The sequence below is a fragment of the Rattus rattus genome, chromosome X (assembly GCF_011064425.1).
Source record: "Rattus rattus isolate New Zealand chromosome X, Rrattus_CSIRO_v1, whole genome shotgun sequence".
Classification (NCBI taxonomy): domain Eukaryota; kingdom Metazoa; phylum Chordata; class Mammalia; order Rodentia; family Muridae; genus Rattus; species Rattus rattus.
Window position 1 is genome coordinate 5,594,255 of NC_046172.1, and position 11,416 is coordinate 5,605,670.

The following is an 11,416-nucleotide window of genomic DNA, read 5'->3' on the forward strand; positions in this document are numbered from 1 at the left end:
ATCACATTGACCCTATTTCTGTTCCACCATCACCTCTTTCCTTCTCTGGAGCTTTCCTGGATGTAGTAAGTGCCTAGACTTGACAAGATACTGATATATATATATATATATATATATATATATATATATATATCATATATATATATATATATATGGTATAAGTAGAGAATAAAGTTGAGTATATATTTAGGAGAAAATTTTTTTCTTAGGTGTACATTTGATACCCTTAGGTCTTAGTAGTTGTGAGTGAGGGGAGTCCCAGTCCCAGGGCACAGGAGAATCCCACTCTCTGGGATAGGTTGCAAATAAGAACTTAGGCTAGATGGAGTCTATTTGGTCCATGAGAGATAGAGCTGAGTGGGTTTCCTATAATTTATAAGTTTACCAAAGAGAGATTTGTTAACATCATGAACAGTCTTTTAAGATGAGCTTAGGGAAGACAAAAACCTTTTGTGGAGAAGGAGCAAGAAGGCTTTTACATTCTGTTTAGGGGGCTCAATATACATAAATTTAACATAACGAGAAACAATTTTTAATTTATATTTCAAAGGCAAAGGAAACTCAAAACCTTGATCCTATGACTATTATAGTTGATCATATAGTTTAAAAAGAAAACTATCTTAAGTCTATAGTTAAAAGACAAACAAAAGAAACTTATAACTATGATAGCTGATAGTGTAGATAGTGTAGATAGATTCAAGAAACACTTGAAGTTTATCTTAAAATACATTCAAAAGAAACTTAAAATTTGAGCTTGTTATTATATAGTTGAATCATAGAGTGGAATGATATCAATATATATGGCAGTGATCTTTAACCTTAATACTATTTAGAAATCGTGGCATAGCGGTTATGCTTTAGCAGAGGAAAACATATGAAGACACACACACACACACACACACACACACACACACACACACACACACACACACAAAGGGCCAAATGGCCAAGTTGTGTTAGTGTACATTTGACTTAGAGCTTATGTGGACAAAAATGAAAAAAAAAAAAAAAACAAACCAGGAAACTGACAGTGGTGAAATGAGGAATGAGCTGTGGCCAGGGCTGAGCTCCCTCCTCACAGCCAGAAGCTCTGGGCCCAGTCCTCTGGAATACATGGTCAGTGAGAGGCAGAGGGAAGGACCTTTGGTAGCATTCTGTCTCCTAGCAACTCCACTCAGGCAGTATGAGAGAGCTGCCTCCAATGCTGGATGGAGGAGTTGAGTGGACAGGGCCATCAGTGGTGGCTGCAGGAAAGAAGGCAGAGTGTGAGAGCTGAGAAAGTGGGGAGTCCTGGGCAGAGAGAAAGGGAGAGATAGGGGGAGAGAGGAGGGATGGAGAAAAAAGGAGAGATGGGAGAGAGAGAGAGAGAGAGATGAGAGAGAGAGAGAGAGAGCGCTCAGGGGCTAAGGAAAACAGCTTCTCAGCAGAACGGAGTCCCAAGAAGTACTACAAGTGCTACAGAGGTTGTGGGCAGGGAGGGGTATGTTTGGGGGGCAGGGGGAATGGCTGTTTTTCTGCAGCAGTGGCAGAATCAGGGGGCAGGGAACCAATAGCAGAGCAAGCTGTGAGAGAATGACGGGGTGAGGGGAAATGTTTATGGATCGCTAGCCAGAGTTGTTTTTAAAATGCCAGTTAAGTGGCCAAGTAAAGATATTGCCTTCTGGATATTGTGAATTAGAGCCCAAGACATTCCAATAAGTAAGAACAAGTCTGCGAATACCAATTCGTTGGGTGTCGAAGTTATTAAAATGTTCCTTCTGGCATCCCAAGAAAAAAATTAAAAACAGACAAATCAGTAGCCAGATCTAGACACTCTAGGTCATCAGGTAGAAGCTAGTGGTTGTACGTGAGTCCTGTACTCACAGGAAAATGGTTTACTTAAGCTTAGGAATTTTTCTGTGGCAGCAAGAGCCCGAGAGGGTGGGGTCATGAAAATCACTTCTGAGATGAGGCAGGTCACCCAAGGTTTAGAGGTCCTAGAACAGAGGTCAGTGGTGGGAGGGGAGTTTACCAGTTTTCCTAAGTTTGGGTGGGTAGGTCTAGTGAGCAATGGCTCTCTATGTGGCAGGAAGAAATATGAACCTTTGAGTTTCTAAATCCGAGTCTCAGCACCAATGTTGTTGTTTTCTTTTCAATTCATTTCTCTTTTATTGGAATTTTTAAATTTACATTTTAAATGTTATCCCCTTTCCCAGTTTCCTCTCCAGAAACCTGCTAACCCATCCTCTCTCCCACTGCTTCTATGAGAGTGCTCCCTCAACCGCCTGCCCACCCACACCCTCCCACCTCCCTGCCCTGACATTCCCCTACAATGGTGCATCAAATCTTGACAGGACCAAAGGCCTCTCCTCCCATTGATGCCTGACAAGGCCCATCCTCTACTACATATGCTGCTGAAGTCATGGGTCTCTCCATGTGTATTCTTTGGTGGTGGTTTAGTCCCTGGGAGCTCTGGGGTATCTGGTTGGTTGATATTGATGTTCTTCCTATGGGATGGTAAACCCCCTCAGCTACTTTAGTCCTTTCTCTAAATCCTCCTTTTTTAATTAAACCAAACTGGGAAAATGTTCACATTTAGTCAAGGATCTGTCACCACAATTACCTGGCAAGAGACAGATGTCCCTGATTCACTATAAAAGGGACTACTTGTCCCCTCCTCACTCTCTTGCTCTTGTACCCTTACCCTTTCCCCCTTCTTTCCCCATTATCTTTTCCCCTATCTCTCCACATGCTCATAGCTAGCCTCTAACCTTCTTCTTCTTCTTCCTCTTCCTCTTCCTCTTCCTCTTCCTCTTCCTCTTCTTCTTCTTCTTTTCTCCTTCTCCTCCTCCTCCTCCTCCTCCTCCTTCTCTCTCTCTCTCTCTCTCTCTCTCTCTCTCTCTCTCTCTCTTCCTTTCTCTGTCTCTACTCCTTCAGCTCCCGTCCATATATCCTAAATAAACTCTATTCCATTCTATACTGTCATGTGGCTGGTGCCTCAGGGGGAAGAGATGCCTCAGCATGGGCCTGCAGAGGCACCCCTTCCCCCACACCATACCAGGCCTCTACCAATCATATCGCTGGCTTCTTGCTATAAAATACAACAGCTATCATTAGTCAGGAAGGTTGCCTAAAGAATTTTTCTCTAGCATTTTTCAGAGAGATCTTAATACTTCCAATGCTTTGATCTTTAACAGCCTCTAGAATCAAAAGAGTAATTTTCTGTTACTTAAAAGACATAGTCTACTCTGTTATATATTTCTGAGAATTTAATAATTGTCTGTCCTTCATTAGATAACATATTGTGTCCATAACAGTTCTGTTCACACACTGAGTCAAAAAACCTGATCTATAGTGAGATAAGGAATATATGGTGGTATTTGCACTCCAGTGGGTACAAATCCAAAAGAATTTTCTTTTTACACACACACACACACACAGACAGAAACAAAAAAAAGATAAATTAATCCATAATGCAAGCAAAACATTACCTTGAATATACATCAATGCAAGCTACTCAGTTCACACATCATTTGCACAATAAAACCATAGATAATATAACATCAACAAAAAGACACAATGGCTGAGCAAACTTCAACATGCCTATAAACCCTGCATACTGGAGGTGATATGAGGCAGGAGGGTTGTATGATGAGTTCAGAACCAGTCTGAATTATTTAATGGGTCAGATTTCAGACTGAATTCCAGATACAATATCCATCTCAAAACAAAACAAACAAAAAAGGGACACAACATCCTTTACACTTTCTCAACTTACATACACACACACACAGACACACACACACACACACGCACACACACACACAGTTGTTCCTTTTTGTGAATAAATATCAAAATGAAAACTTTGCTTAGAAAAGATAGCACATTAACATGTTACTTTAAAATAGGATAGAAGCATTCAATATCTATTAATGTTAATGAAAATGCAGAGTAAAGTGACCGTAAGAAACACTAACAGAGGAGAGCAATCAGAGCTAAGTTATCAATAAGTATTTGTTTTAGATTTTTAGAAGAATAAAAGTACTGAGGAACAGAAGGCTAGTCCATTTCCCACTGTAAAGTCAACACTTAACCTTTAGACATTTCGAACAATCCCCTAGGCTCAGTGTCCCTGCTCTGGGTGAACATTCTTGTTCCAGCCTAATGGTCCCTCTATGTTTTTTATTTACTCTAAAAGTGGGTTGATATATTTTCTCCTCTTGGATACTATGCATAAAAGAAATATTGATTATGAACTCCAGCTTAAGTTCATTTCATCTGTGAATGACATATTCCTATAACCTTAGTTTATGAAATGCTGGCTTACTCCAGAACCAATGCCCAACCGACAAAATGTAAAATCCATCAAAGGATCTCCCCTTAGGATGTCTTTCAAGGTCTTTTTATATAAATTACTGGAATAAAAGAAAATACTAAGTTACATGCCAACTCAAAATATGGGGACGCAGAGATTAAGAGACTTAAAATGAATCCTGACTTTTTTAAACCAGAGAGAAACAAATTTGGAGGGATTGTGAAGAGAAGAAAATTCATTCAGTTTTATTTTTATCTTATTTAGTACCTGTGGGGAGAAAGGTTGAGAGAGAAAAAGAGAAAGTATATAACAGATAGTCCAGAATAAATTCAATAAGTACTTCCACGTAAGTTTATCTTTTTCTAATTCCTACTTTGAAGTGATTCCTGATAAGAAAACTAGTCACCTCCTTAGTCATCAGGAAAATGCAAATCAAAACAACCCTGAAATTCCATCTCACACCAGTCAGTATGACTAAGATCAAAAACACAAGTAACAACATGCTGGAAAGGATATGGAGAAAGAGGAACACTTCTCTATTTTTGGTGGGATTGCAAGCTGGTACAACCACTCTGGAAATCAGCCTAGAGGTTCCTCAGAAAATTAGACATTGTATTACCTGAGGTCCAGCTATACTACTCCTGGTATATATCAACATATAACAAGGACACATGCTCCCTATGTTCCTAGCAAACTTATTTAGAATAGTCAGAAGCTGGAAAGAACCAAGATTCTTCAACAGAGGAATGGATACAGATAATGTGGTACATTTACAAAATAGGGTACTATTCAGCTATTAAAACAATGACTTCATGAAATTCATAGGCAAATGGATAGAACTAGAAAATATGCTGAGTGAGGATAATCCCAAACATACACACACACACACACACACACACACACACACACACACACACACACACACGATATGTTCTCACTGATAAGTGAATATTAGCACAAAAGCTCAAATTACCCATGATACAATCCACAGACCACGTGATGCTCAAGAAGGATGACCAAAGTGCAAATGCTTCAATACTTCTTAAAAAGGGGAACAAAAATATTCACAGGAGTAGTTATGAAGACAAAGTTTGGAGCAGAGACTGAAGGAATGGTCACCTGGGGATCCAGCCCATATACATACAGCCACATAAACACAGACAATATTGCTGATGCCAAAAAGTGCATGCTGACAGGAGCCTGATATAGCTGTCTTCTGAGAGGCTCAGACAGAGCATGACAAATACAGAGGAGAATGCTAGCAGCAAACCCAATTGGAGGAGTTAGAGAAAGCACTGAAGGAGCTGAAGGGGCTTTCAACTGCATAAGAACAACAATGCCAACCAACTAGAGCTCCTAGGAACTAAACAGCCATCAAAGAGTACACATGGACAGACTCATGGCCCCAGCTGCATATGTAGCAGAGGATTGCCTTGTTGAGCACCAATGGGAAGAGAAGCCCTTGTTCCTGCCAAGGCTGGACCCCCCAACATAGGGGAATGTCAGGGCAGGGAGACAGAAAGGGGTGGGTGGTTGGGAAAACTCCTTCACAGAAGAAGGAGAAGGACAGGATAGGGGTTTATGGACTGAAAACCGGGAAAGGATATAACATTTGAAATGTAAATAAAAAATATCTAATAGACAGACACACAGGAAGGAAGGAAGGAAGGAAGGAAGGAAGGAAGGAAGGAAGGAAGGAAGGAAGAAAACTAGTCACCAATATGAGGGCTCAGTAAAGATGGAGCTTTCCCTCTGTTAAATTCATATCAAGTTGAGCCTAAAAGTGCATAAAGTGACCCCCACAAATATATGCACAATATATGAAATGGGAGATGCGACTCAAGGAAAACTATGACTTTGTAATCTTCTTCCCCTCCAGATGAGGGGAAGAGGTTTCTAACTAATATGGAACTTGTGCCACTTGCCTACCTCCCCCAGGTTTATGCTCTAGCTTTCTCTTATCTAGTCTTCTTTGAAAGCCTGATCTATATAAACTATATTAACCTTATGTCTAGGTTTCCACTTGGGTTTGACTAATGAGATCCCTTGGTGGTAGATGAGACAGAAAATAAAGACAAATTGGGCTATTCTTTTCCATGTATCTCTATATTTTTAACATATATCCCTCTCTGCAGTTTATCTTGAGTTAACTGGGTCCCTTAACCAAAGCAAGTTTATCTGTAAGATTCTTGCCCAGTATTTTTTGTTCTATCTCCATTCCAGTAAGGCAGTAGTAATCTTTGCTATAACCAGTTCTATAGTTCTTGAAATACTTTTATAGTTGCCATATATCTCACCTATATCTCATCTTTATAAATGATATTGTTATCCCTCCTTGAATTATTTCAAGTCAAGAGAAGCATTTCCCATTTGAATTCTGACTAAGATAGACACAATATAATTTAGTTCTTTTCCAAATTAATCTCCCACATGTGCATCTTGGTTTCCAAAATTTACAATTCCTTGAAAATGGATTTTCATTTGTGAGGATCTAAGGGGTCAAGAAGGAAACTACCAATATGAGGAGACTTGTGTTTTTAACCAGAGATATGTTTTTGTACACATTACTTCAGAAGACTGTAATTGTTCTCTACATAGTCTAAGCTGATTCTCAAAACTAGATTGGCAAGGGCTTAGATTTAACTTAGAAACTCAGGCAAAGATCAAGTTTGTTTTATATTATCATGGCAAGTGTCATATAAGATGCACTCAATAAATATTTGTTGAAGGAATTTGTATTTCAAAGGACAAATTTGGAGCAAGTTAGTTTAAACAATTTAATTGGTTTGATTTTAGATTCTTATGTTGTAGGACCCCAAAGTGCCCCTACTCAGGAGCGCAACCCACAGATCACAAATTGACAAAGTCACTGCTGCAACAGAAAGAGGGTATAAGGTTTTTAATCCACGTATGTGGGGTTGCTCATCCACACAGGGAGAGGCAACTCGGAACCCAAAAAGCACACAGCTTCTATTCTTTACAGAAGGCAGACTTCAGCAACAGGGTTAGCTGGCCTATTCTCATTGGTGGTACACAGGACAAAGGATCTGTTCAGGTATTGGCTGGCCTGCTCAAAGGTCTGTTCTTAGCTCAGTTGGTCACTTTCCTCAGACAGCCCCTGCACCTGGCCTTGGAGAGCCACTGGGAAAGGGTTAAGTTGGCACATCTCTTAGAAGGGGGAAGGAACTGGTTGGTCAGTCAGGGTCAGGATGTCATCTTGCGGTCATTCTTGGAGTCTACCTCAGGGAGGGGTAGGGGGAACAGTTGTTTTTGTTTTGGCTAGTTTCCATTAAGCCTGGTCAATCTGACCACCAAGACCTTGCTCCTGTATTCCCAGAACTTCGTTCTTACAGCTTTGTTTCTTGTATCTATGAAACTTATTTCTTCATTTAGAACCCTGGAAAGAATTCATTGTATAATACAGAATACATATTCAGATGAACTGAACAGAGAAGCCTGATTTTCAAAACAGAGAAAGACTACAAAGAGAAACAAAAGGACACAAGTAGATCAATCATTGTTTTTCCTTCCCCAGAGCCACCTCTCTCACTCTCTCTCTCTCTCTCTCTCACACACACACACACACACACACACACACACACACACACACACACACACACACACACACACACACATATAGAGTGCTAGAGATGTAGCCCAGGCAGGACCTTGTACATAGAGATAAATCAATCAGTCTGCACTAAACAACAACCATTAGGCTGGCCATTTTCTTGTAAGAAGATGGGGAAATGAAACAATAGAAGAATGAAAAAGTTAACAACAGCTTTCTTCACTTACCATCTTTAACTGCAAGCATTAAGACTGGGAGAATTTCATTATCATGCCAATTGAAAGCAGCAGGACTGGCAAAATTTGGCTGTTATCTCTAAAATCAGATAAACCATTTAGTTTCTGCTTGATGATGTGGAAAGTTGGCAGAACTGACTCTATTTTGGTTTTTAGCATGGGATTATTGGGGCCTAGTTTAGAAACTTAATAAAAATATAATTTTTATACAATAAGTGATTGATCAGAAAGTAATCAGAAAAGGATAGTCTGAAAGTTGTGAAAACATCAAAATATGCTGCTTCCTTTGAGTTCTTTTTAGACCAGTGTAGTATTTTGGCTAGACCTGAGGAATTATTTCATTTGTTCAATGATAAATCATGACAGAAACTTTTTTTCCATCTTTATTAAATTGGGTATTTTTTTTTACATTTCAATTGTTATTCTCTTTCCCGGTTTTCCGCCAACATCCCCTAACCCCCCTCCCTTCTACATGAGTGTCCCCTCCCCATCCTCCCCACATTACTGCCTCCCCCCAACAATCACGTTCACTGGGGATTCAGTCTTGGCAGGACCAAGGGCATCCCCTTCCACTGGTACTGTTAGTAGGCTATTCATTTCTACGTATGCAGTTGGAGTCCTAGGTCAGTCTACGTATAGTCTTTGGGTAGTGGTTTAGTACCTGGAAGATCTGGTTGGTTGGCATTATTGTTCATATGGGGTCTCAAGCCCCTTCAAGCTCTTTCAGTCCTTTCTCTGATTCCTTCAACGGGGGTCCCATTCTCAGTTCAGCAAGGTTGCTGCTGGCATTCGCCTATGTATTTGCCATATTCTGGCTGTGTCTCTCAGGAGAGATCTACATCCAGTTCCTGTCAGCCTGCACTTCTTTGCTTCATCCATCTTATCTAGTTTGGTGGCTGTATATGTATGGGCCACATGTGGGCCAGGCTCTGAATTGGCGTTCCTTCAGCCTTTGTTCTAAACTTTGCCTCCCTATTCCCTCCTAAGGGTATTCTTGTTCCCCTTTTAAAGAAGGAGTGAAGCATTCACATTTTGGCCATCCTTCTTGAGTTTCATATGTTCTGTTTATCTAGGGTAATTCGAGCATTTGTGCTAATATCCACTTATCAATGAGTGCATACGATGACAGAAACTTAAAGTGTGGTTTCATCCCTTACTGAATTTAAAGAATGTAAGAGCTCTTTACCTTCACTTTGCCTTTTTTACTTTCTTTAAAGCCCTCACAATATTTCAATATGCTAAGTAGCCAGGATTTCCTTGTGTTCTTATCATGAACATAAAATTACTCACAGTCCCAAAGTGATATGCAGAGTGGCTGTCACAGTTATCTAATGTGTGCTGCTGTCCTTCATTTCCATGCATTTTGACACTATTACAAAATAAATGGAATGTGAACATACCTAAAGTTGAAAACAAAAAGGAGTTAGTGGGACATGTGCATGTTATGTGAGTTTGTCTTCCCCTTGACAAGGGACTAAAAGGGCACTGGCAGACAAGCCCAGAATGGTTGTTATGTACTAGAGATACTATGAATCTGATGAAGGCCTTGGTACATATTCTAAAGAGAAGTACATCTCATTTTTTTAATTTTTTACCAAAAATTTCTATTAAAAAAACTAGGAAAAGTAGAATTTTGGGATCTCGAAAACTGAACTTCAGCTTTGGTATTTAGCCAAAATGTAATGTTTCCCTAATATTTTAGCCTTTGAAAGGTTGAACAGCTAAATAGCCCCTTCAACATCCTTTCTGGTCTCCTTAAATAAAGCTCGTATTACTGAAAATGCATGCCATTCTTTTTGATGTATTACTAACATCTGAGCACTCATTTTATAATTGTTATAATCATTGTAAAATCTCAAATGAAAATCTACTTATAAGATTTTTATTCTAAATTTCTGTCAGTCAATAAAAGTATAAGTATGTAATTGTTATTGTAAGTGAAATGTAATGTAATTTTAAAAATTATTTCAGTGCTCTATTTCAGCTAAAATTGAAGCAATTATAAAAATACTGACTCACAACCAGAACATAATGTTTGACTATTCATTGTTTTCTAATTAGACATCCTAGAGTTTCAGGACAAAGTGAGGCATGGTGAGAAGATCCAATGTAATTATAGTGTTAGGAATCTTGAAGAACAGAAGTCCTTAGAGAAGAACTGCAGAATTGTTGACCCTGGACCACTTAAAGTAAGATTTCCAGCTTTAAAAGATAGGTGTCAGAAGTTCAGTAATCCTGTGGAAGCCTAGGTTGATCTCTCTTCTATTGAGAACAGTCCAACATGGAATTTGAAAATTCTTTCCCACAGAATCTGGAGTCAAAAATTTCAACATTTTCCTTTCTTGAGGAGCCAAAATTACAGGTTGTTGAGTTATTGATTCATTTATTTGTTGTCTCCAAACTAAATTAAGTCTAATTATACTATTCTTTAAGAAATAGGAGAGAATTAAATGAGGAGAAACTGATCCCTATTATGTTAATCTCTTTACTTAAAAATAGGTTTGAGTTAAGCAACTATAGACAGAAACATATCCCATTAGTGCATTTAGTTCAACATGCTGGACAGACATGAATTTAATAAATCATCAATCTTCCTGCTAATAGCATTAACTCTTTGAGAATAATTATAATCCTATATCCCTTAAAAAAATCAACCCCTATATACTATTCAACTTGGATGCAACTTGAATGCACTTGGAATAGGGAGCTCAACAAAGATCTGGCAATACCAGAGGACAATGGTTCCATAATTTACCTGTCTCTGAATTTAACAGCCTTAGTAAGGATCTTTTCAGTAGAAATGAGACGAAGAAATTTCCCCCATAAAACACCTATTACTTAATTACAAAAATAGTACATGAAAGGGAAAATAATTTTCACATAAGTTTCACGTTGTTCTCTTAGCATGCCAAATAAGTTAATGACAATTATGAGAACCTTTGTCCAAACACTGTGTCTGCGGATAAGATTCAAGAAATCTAACTTGTCTCTTACAAATCTACCCCTAGCAAGATGGCAGGTATAGCATCGATGCTGTAACTATAGAACACCAGATAAGGAATAGAACAATGGGACTGCAAGTACATGACAGGGAGAGTGAAGACGAAAAAGAGCAAGGAGGCAAGGAAAGATAAGTGATATGACTCATTGCTGCACAGGCCACAATTTGATAATAAGCCAAGAAATCAGACAACAGGTCACTGAGCACATTGATTTCCTTGTGTTAGGAATCCTCGGGAAACCACATCAGAACAGACCATGGAAAGGAAAAAGGAAGAGGAATTTATCCAATTAGCTGCTTCGTGGATGTGCTTT